This window comes from Miscanthus floridulus, chromosome 5, assembly GCF_019320115.1.
Source record: "Miscanthus floridulus cultivar M001 chromosome 5, ASM1932011v1, whole genome shotgun sequence".
In the NCBI taxonomy this organism is placed as follows: Eukaryota; Viridiplantae; Streptophyta; class Magnoliopsida; order Poales; family Poaceae; genus Miscanthus; species Miscanthus floridulus.
Window position 1 is genome coordinate 37,158,260 of NC_089584.1, and position 9,362 is coordinate 37,167,621.

The 9,362-nt window shown below is 46.6% G+C and overlaps 1 pseudogene; it reads left to right on the forward strand.

Annotated features, from left to right (window-relative positions):
* Positions 1–4,575: 4,575 nt before the first annotated feature.
* On the forward strand, positions 4,576–8,089 carry LOC136454523 (ribonuclease 1-like; annotated as a pseudogene).
* The last annotated feature ends 1,273 nt before the right edge of the window (positions 8,090–9,362 follow it).

The window sequence follows — 9,362 nt, forward strand, 5'->3', positions numbered from 1 at the left end:
GTACACCATCACTCATTTGGACCAGGAGTTGAGGTACCACTTGATATGCAAAAACGGTTGTCTGTGGAGGTTAAATGCATGAAGGAGACAGAGTGATGGCAAGTGGAGGATAACTAAAGTTGTTGAACCCCACACTTGCCTAGACAATAGGGGAAAGGAAAATCATCAGTAGCTCACTGCACGTTACCTTGCCCGTCGTATATTGGGGCTCATTGATGACAATAACGATATCTCGGTGTCTTCTTTACAATAGTCCATATCTAGATTCGTTAGGTACAATGTGACGTACGAAAAGGCTTGGCGTGCTAAGCAAATTGCTCTAGCGATTCGATGGGGTACTTGGGAGGAAGCATACAACAGGGTGCCCCGCATCTTATGTGCAATGCATTATTACAACCCTGGCTTGAAATGGTTTGTGGACACCAGAGGGATGTTTTTTCCAGACCCGTTGAGGCATGTCCTCTATTGTGTGTTCTGGTCGTTTGCGCAAACAGAACATGCATTCCAGTTTTGTCGGTCAGTCGTATTTGTTGATGGCACTTTCCTAACAGGAAAGTATAGGGGCACCTTAATGATGGCTGCTGCTGTTGATCCTGAGGACCAGATAGTACCCGTGGCATTTGCTTTGGCAGAGGGAGAGAACAATGAATCATGGTCATTGTTCATGTGGCTTCTACATGTGCAAGTGCTTGGCCCAACTCGCACTATATGTTTGATCTCCGACCGTCACGTAGGGCTTCTTAATGCTGCAGCTGAGCATATAGATGGGTTCCTGCCTCTAGTACATAGATGGTGCATGAGACACTTTGCCGCTAATTTCTGGCGGCGTCAGCGGAAGCAGGAGGTATGTGACAAGGTAAAGGCTCTATGTTGTGTACGTACAGAGCACCAGTTCAAGGAGACAACGAGAGAACTAGACAAGATGGTAAATGCAGTGGAAAAGGCCTGGTTAGAGGTGCAGATGGAACAGAAGACTCAGTGGGCGTTAGCATATGATGAGGGGGGTTTCAGGTATGGCATCATGATCACTAACTCCTCGGAGTCCTTCAACCGTGTATTCACCGGAGTTCGATCGTTGCTTGTGTCTAGAATTATTGAGTTCTCCTTTCATAAGTGCAATGAATATTTTGTAAAGAGGTGGGAGCTTACGCAGAGGAATATAGCTGAGCAGGGGCATTTTGGAAAGGCTAGAGCTGAACATTTAAAGGAGACCGAGGAATTGGCCAAGTAGCACCCCGCCGAGCCGTATGGACCCCGCAGGGGCAAGGGTGGCACAAGCCTGGGCGGCGAACGTTATGGTGGACGAAACTACCGAGTTGATCTTGAAAAGGTAGAGTGCAGTTGCAACATCCCTCAGATCATGCATGCCCCTTGCTCTCATATGATCACAGCCTACAGGGTTCGCGGGTATAACTATGAGGATCTGCCATATATGTCACCCTTTATCTTTGTTCAAACACCGTTAGTATTTGGGAGATGAGCTTCGAGCCATACCTTGACCTAATACAGTGGCCACCTTATAATGGTTATGACTACATGCCACATCTGGATCTAATGAAGGTAGGGAACGGTAGGAGGAAGAAGAAGCGACTGAAGGGGGACATGGATGCTATGAGAGGGTACGGCGAAGACATGTATGGCGGGGGAGACTTCAACGAGACCCATGGCAGGAATCTTTGCTCCGTTTGCAAATAATCTGGCCACAAGGCTAGCCGGCATAGAAGACAGCATGTGATTTCATATTGTGTTCGTATTGCATAACAAGTAGTTTAAATTTTGCAATGCTACATAATGTTAATCTGAAAATTGTTAATTTGAATACTCCAACCCTTTGTTTATCATTTTGTAACTAGATGGCCCCTCCCACGCTACACTAGTTGATCCCCTTTCTTAATGTGGAGTACGACGACCCCCTTCTTGTACCAGACAACGAGGTTCATTATGTCGTAGGACTTAGTTCATTACGTCGAACTTATGTCGAACGAATATTGTCGTCGAAAACTTGTAGACTCATAAACCAATGAAAATGTTGTATGGCAACTTATCGTCCATTTATTTGCTTCATGTTTGTTTTGTACAGCACTTGTAATTTTGTACAGCACCTCCGCCAGTAAGCCCACCTCCGCTTGTAGTTCTGTAGTTTTGTACAGCACAGACGCGCCGTGGGCTATGGCGCGACAAATGATTATGTTTATTTTAGAAATTTTGAACGCATGATACAAATAGATGTGATCACTTAAGATCGATCATGGGTAATCCGAGTACATGATACATGGGTACAATACATCAGTAGTTCAAATAGAATATAAGACAACACAATAGAATTTCTACTACATGGCTACATTGATCATTAATAAAGCATGGAACTAACAGACGGCGCAATAAAAAACCCTCAGTCAGAAACATACTGAGTAAGCAACTCGTCGTCCGAGTACCAATCCTCAACCACAACCCTGTTGCTGTGGCTAGGCTAACCTGCGTTGCTCTGACCTGCCTGTCGCCTGTAGTAAGCGGCCTCTGCTTCATCTGTGGCCGCTGTGACCTAAGTGAAGAACGCATCGTCATCCTCCTCTGCCTGTAAGCCCACCTCTGCTAGAGCAATGAGCTTGCTCAGTCTGCCAGTGTCATCCTCATCCTCCTTCGCCTACAAGCCTGTCTCTGCTAGAGCGATGAGCTCGCTCAGTCTGCCAGTGTTGTCCTCATCCTCCTCCGCCTGCAAGCCCGCCTCTGCTATAGCAATTAGCTCACTAAGTCTGGCAGTGTCATCCTCATCCTCGTCCCCCTCATCAGACAACACAATCGGTGATTCAACGGTGCGACCAGCTCACTTTCTGTGCTCATCTAACTTCTTTTCCTCGTACCTTGCACGAGCCACCTCTACAGCATGTTCCTCACTATATCCAATCCCTTCATGTATAAAATGCAATCAGTTAGCAATGTGATTATATTACATTTACAATCAGGCAACGAAAATAGGCGTTCAAGCACTCACTGGCACATAATGCAGCAACATGCTCGTTCAAGACTTGCATCTGTACTCTTGTCTCCTCCCTTGCCTCCTTCCTTGCCCTCTCCTCCTCTAACATCATCCGTCTCTCCAATCCCCATTTGTTAAGCTCAACATCGATCGGGTTACAAATACCGCGCTGTCTAGCAAACTCATGTATCTTTTCTTTGTGATGTTTAACGAATAGGTTGACGTAGTCAGGTCCATATCCCCTCTTCCTTGCAATTAGTTGCCTCTTCTTCAGTTCATCCAAGAACTTAGCTTGACCATCGTAACTTTTCCACCGGCATTTCCTAGTGCTCTGTTCAAAAGAAATATTATATCATATATGTCTTAGCAAAAGAAACAAAATATGATTTCATGTTTACCACAAAAATAACGAACCTCTTCGTACTCAACCATATGGCCGCAATAATGGCCTATTCCAAGCTTCGAAGGGACTAGGCCATAGTTAGAATTAACACCACATTCGCACTTGACTGGTGGTGCTTTGTAAATTAACCTTTCTTTCTTCTTTTGTTTTGCTTTTGAAGGTTCTTCGGGCCATTTGTTCTTAGGACCATACAACCACTCCTTGAAACGATACTTCGCCATTGAATACACCTAAATAACGTGACATTAGTACATGACACATATAGCTCAATATTTCAACACATACACTTTGCACTTACTTCATGCTTGTTTGGACACACAAACTCCAACGTATTGTCAGGGTTTATCACGGCTCGGTCTCCACAATGGCACAGAGGAGGTTCCTTGAGTCGTCTAACTGCGGCTAAGTGCTTCTCCTTAGCCTTCATTGGAGGGGGGTTAGGGGGAGGTGGAACCCACCGCTCGAAGTGCTCTCGTGGATGTCGTCCTCTCCACCAACGTCGAAAAGGAGGTACCTAGAGTCAAACTTGTCTGCACCGTCGATCCACTAAAAGAAAAAGCACCTCTCATGGGCCTACACAACAAAAATTCAACAAAATATTAGTAACCTAGTAATACAAATGAAGAAGAAAAATATACGAAAACAATTACTTATATTAAAACGACTGCACGTGTAGAAGCAACGAGCCGCTGTGTCCGGATGTCTCGATTAAAACACGTCGGCCGGACGACCACAATCACAATTAGGGACAGGGAGTTTAGGAGGGACGGGGGCATCTTTGCTTGACTCGTCGGGGTACATTTCTCTAGGATGACCCCGTTTTCGCCATAACTGCTCCCGAAACATGTCTTCCATCTAAAAAAAACAGTTCAAATTAAACACCAATCAAAACAACGTAAATTAATGTAAAATGTAATCATTTGCAATGCAACTAAAATATTATAAACAACAATTATAGCAACAAAAATATACATGACAAACATATTTCTAACTAAATAATTAACCTTAACATTGACAAAATCATACTAATATCTTCACCATAGTTCCCAAACATAATTTTCCTACTAACCTTAACTCCCATTCATAATATCCTATCCACCATTCAAACGAAAATAAAATGTACGTCATTACCTTGAACTAGGATGAGGAGGGAGGGAGGCGGCCGGGGAATAGAAGGGAAGGGAGGGAGGCGGCAATGGAGGGCCGGGCTGCCGCCGTTCGTGGCGCGGCGGCCGGCATGCTTGGCGACGGGCGGGAGCGGAAGCGACGCCTAGGTCGCTTTGCTGCTCGGGCAGCGGGAGTGGCCGCGACGGAGGTTATTCGGCTCTGCCGTGCCACAGATTAGAGCGCGGCAGTGCCGCACCAAGATCGGTGGCGTGGCAGAGCCCTGCCATGTCAGCGGCCAGCGCTTCTGGTCGTCGCCACGTCAGCCCTCTACCGCGCCACCATATATGGCGCGGCATAGGCATTTAGCCGCGCCAGGACAATAAGTGCGGCCAAAAGTGTTTGTTTTAAAAAAAATGAGAGTGTTAGATTTAAAATTAAAATAAAAAAATGTTAAAATTAAAAAAAATTCGCCATTTGAGTCCTTGTTGGGACGCCCTAATGCCTTCAGCTGCATTGGCCGAATTAAGATAATTGTGGCTGTCTTCGGTACTGTTGTATAAAGTACTCCCTCTATAATATAACTATGAGATTTGGGTCAGTCAAACTAGTTTAGCTGTGACTATAAATAATATTAATATTTATGTCTCAACTAGGTTTATTATAAAAATATATTTTATAATCAATTTAGTAATGCTTATTTCGTTTCATGAAGATTAATATTTTGTTATATAACCTTGGTCAAACTTGAAATTGTTTGACACCTCGAAAAGTAAAAATTTTGTGTACATAGCACCACCAACCTTACTATACATATCTATGTTTACTCTAGCAGCAATACTTACAGCAATACATGACAATTTATCATTTAAGGATGCAGTAGCAATGTAGCACACTGATATACCATATGGGCAAGATCTTCAGAGGATAAAGTAGATCACCTTGCTATTTGGTTCCTTGACTTTCATCAGGTGGTGGTCTGTTCCAACTTGATGACGCTACCTTCTCATGTTCTACGAAACTTCATGCCATTCTTCTTCTTCTTCTTCTTTCTTTCTTTCTTTCTTTCTTTCTTCTTCTTGGCCTCAATCTTCACCAATTAATTTGAATCTTCATCAGTTTGATCAAAATCAGGGATGATGATGTTCTCTGGATCAATCTTCGTGTCGGTTCCCATGTTACCAGGGTCGAATGGATTGGTTATAACAACCGAATGCTTCCCAGCAGAGTTGCAAAAAGTACGTTGGCACTTAGATGCGCCTAATACCTGAGCACGCCATGTGTAGCACGCAGAGGAGCTTGATACAACGCCTTTGCGAAAACCGGCCGGGCCTATTTTAAGGATAGCATAGGGCGGTTTTGGTCAGGTCCATTGGTGACCAACAAGCGCTCGCTCAAGAGGAACCCCGTCGCTGCAAACGCATCTTCAATTGCTCTAGCATCGATAGGCCAGCTAGGACGCTTTCAATCTCCGCTGAGGCGAAGGAATAACAACGGATTATGGTTTGAAAAGAGATAAGGACAAAAGAGTAGTGGATTGAATTTTGTTACGATTAGATACCTCAGTCGACCAACCAGTGGCCCTTGATATTTATATCATCGTTGAAATTCTTACAAAATCCATGTTTCCTGTTCGCTTGAACTTATTAGCCAGGCTTATCAGCCATGATACAGTGTTTTTCTCTCACAACAAATCATCAAATAATACTTTTTAATCTGGCTTTTCAGCGAATCGAACAGGGTTTCCAAAGCCGTGATTTTCTCATTCGGACTCTAAACTAGACGTTCTATATTGTATTTTGATCATCTTGACAAGAGAAATACTCGCTTGATGTCCATTATACAATTTGACAAAGTTCCAAAACTAGCAGGTTTTCCAGCAAAACCGAAACCGACTAATTATAGGTGCGAACAATGTTCATTGCTTTGATAGACCATAATGCGGCAGTTCTCTTTACTGACCACTGAGTTACTGATTGCCCGGTCTCCATGGTCCAGGTGACGAACAATAACATTATAAGGATGAAGAATTGGAGTCGGAGATACACCAGCGGAACAATATATTTGGATATAGCTCCATTTATCAGGAAGGTGGCTACCATAACGGTGCGGCAGCCCGGCCACGTCGATAGGTCAGTGCATGGCTGACTGTCACGGTGGCAATGGATTAGCCGCGCCAACGCAATAGGCGCGGCGGAAAGGGTTAGTTTTTATAAAAAAATTTAACCATGTCAAATTTGAAAATAATATTATATTAAAAAATAAAAGGGCGAATCTTTTTGAGGGAGCTCTCTCTATAATAACCGTTTAATCTAGACGTCGTGCTATATGAGTCATCTGTTATCCATGATTTTACATGTAAGATATAAGGCTATCCGCACTCGTCCACCTCTATTTCCATCTCTAAAAAGGAATATTCTATTCTAGTCATCGAGATTCTCTACTCTATATCTATTTCTTCCGCACCCGTGTCATCTCTATCCCATACTCTATACCCACTATTCCATATTTTATTCCCATCTCTCTCCTTTTCTCTCTCACCAACTCTCTTTCTCTCTCTTCGCTACAGTGTTGCTACTGTGTTTAGCGTGACTCTCCGCCTGCGCTGTCTGTGTAGTTTTCCTATGCAGCCGGTACGCTACCGCGCGCGTTGCAGACGCGCGTACTGGCCGCTTTAGCTGTCTGCAGTGCGGACAGCCTAGGACTCCTAGCGCGATACGTAGAGAAAAGATTCGGATTGGTTGATGAGTCCTCGTCCGTCACGTATGCCAGGCTTGCGATCGCCTTCTTGGTCTTCTCTCTCCTCGCCGTCTCGTCCACCGCGGAGAAGTTCGATTTCTTCTACCTTGCTCAACAGGTGATGCATGTCGTGACCGGAGATCGATCGGCCGCCTGACCGCCTCTGATGAATTTAATCTAGCGATCAACGACGAATCTAATGAATCTAACGTGTGTTCCTTGTTGATGCATGCAGTGGCCGGGCTCGTTCTGCGACACGCGGCAGGGCTGCTGCTTCCCGGATGACACGAAGCCGGCGGCGGCGTTCGGCATCCACGGGCTGTGGCCCAACTACGCCAAGTGCCGTGGCCGCCAGGGCCTTGCTCGCGCGATGCTCGGCGGCGACGCCTTCCTCTCCATGGTGGGGCGGCGGGGCAAGTGCTGGCCGGAGTACTGCGACGACGGCAACGAGCTGAGCCCGTGGGAGATCCGGGACCTGGTGGCGTCGCTGGACCGGAGCTGGCCAACGCTGTCGTGCAAGAACCGGCGCAGCTTCGAGTTCTGGAGCTACGAGTGGAAGAAGCATGGCACCTGCTCCAACCTGGAGCCGCACGACTACTTCGCGCGCGCGCTGGCGCTCAAGGCCAGGCACGACCTGGCGGACGCCGGGATCGTGCTGTCGGACACCGAGACGTACCCGGTGAGCAGCGTCAGGGACGCCATCGCGCAGGTTCGTGGCCAACCTGGAGTGCAACCGCGACGCGGACGGCGAGGCGCAGCTGTTCCAGGTGTACCAGTGCGTGGACCGGGACGCCAAGGACCTCATCGACTGCCCGCTCGCCATGCCTACCAAGTGCACCGACCGGGTCAAGTTGCCTGTCTTCTGATTCCCAGTTTATGGCTGTGGTTTGTAATTGTAAAACGCATGCAGATCGATCGGTACATGCTTGTGTGCGTATGTGATTTTGAAAGCGGGTTCGAATAATGTGTTTACCTTTGCAATTAATTGGAGATATGTTTAGGTAATATCGAAACTTGAGGTCTTTTGCTAACATAATCCGGCTACGATTGTTTTAGGTCGACCTCCTTCAACACTCAACAGAAGCACATTATCTGTAATTAAACTCTTCGTCTTAAATGCAATAATACGTAAATATTTTGCGTATTCGAGAAAAAAAGATATGTTTGTGTTCACAGCCATCAGCGCTGTCCGGTATTTAGGTTAATTATCCTGGTGGCAGTGTATTGAATAATGTGACTTTTATAGTAAAAAAACACGCCTACATTGGCAACCACATTGTCGGTGTTTCGAATAAACATCAACAAGTAAATTTCTAATATTGCGCGTCTGGCCCGGATGACGTGCTAAGAGGACACGAGATTTATACTAGTTCGGGCAGAATGTCACTATGTCCAGTTTGTTGCTGCCGCTCGTGTTACTAGCACTAGAAGTTCGTAGTAGGGGTTACAAACGGTCGAGGGAGGGACGTGTCCCAAGTCTCTAGTGAGAGAAATGAACGGGTGCCGATGGCTCGGTCGCTTCCCGACTGTGTGTTTGTGTCGCGATGCGATTGATTTGAGTCTCCTTTATGGGACGCCCTCCTTTTCCTTTTATAGGCCAAGGGAAAGCACGGGTTATAGTCAAGGGAAAAGGGGAGAATAAGAAGGAGAAGAAGTCCTCCAAGATCGTCGGGGTCCTTCTTTTCCTTCACGCGGGTCCCGCCGACCCTGTAGACGTCAATAGGGATAGCTCCACGTCGCGGCCCTATCTGTCACTAGCGCCATGCGTAGGCGTCGTCTCTCGGTCGTGTCGTTCCACTCCGTTCTAGCGGACGTTGCGGTGAACTAACGCGCCTATTAGTGCTCGTACGAGGGTTAGGTAGAACAACACCAGTACGTCCGACGCTGCTCCTGATGTGAATCCTCAGGTATAGCCCATCACGGCCATGGGTTATATCGGGGCGTGCCGGTCACCTCCCTGGCGTTAGAGTTTTGACCCAGGGCCATTCGCTTGGACCTGGAGTAGTTGGCGGTGATATAGGTCTCCGTTGGGCGAGATGGATCCCCCGGCCTCAAGGTCAGGCGAGGCAGAGTGCAGACCCAAAGGTCGGGCAAGGCGGAGCGTAGACCCAAAGGTCGGACGAGGCGGAGCCCGCCCTT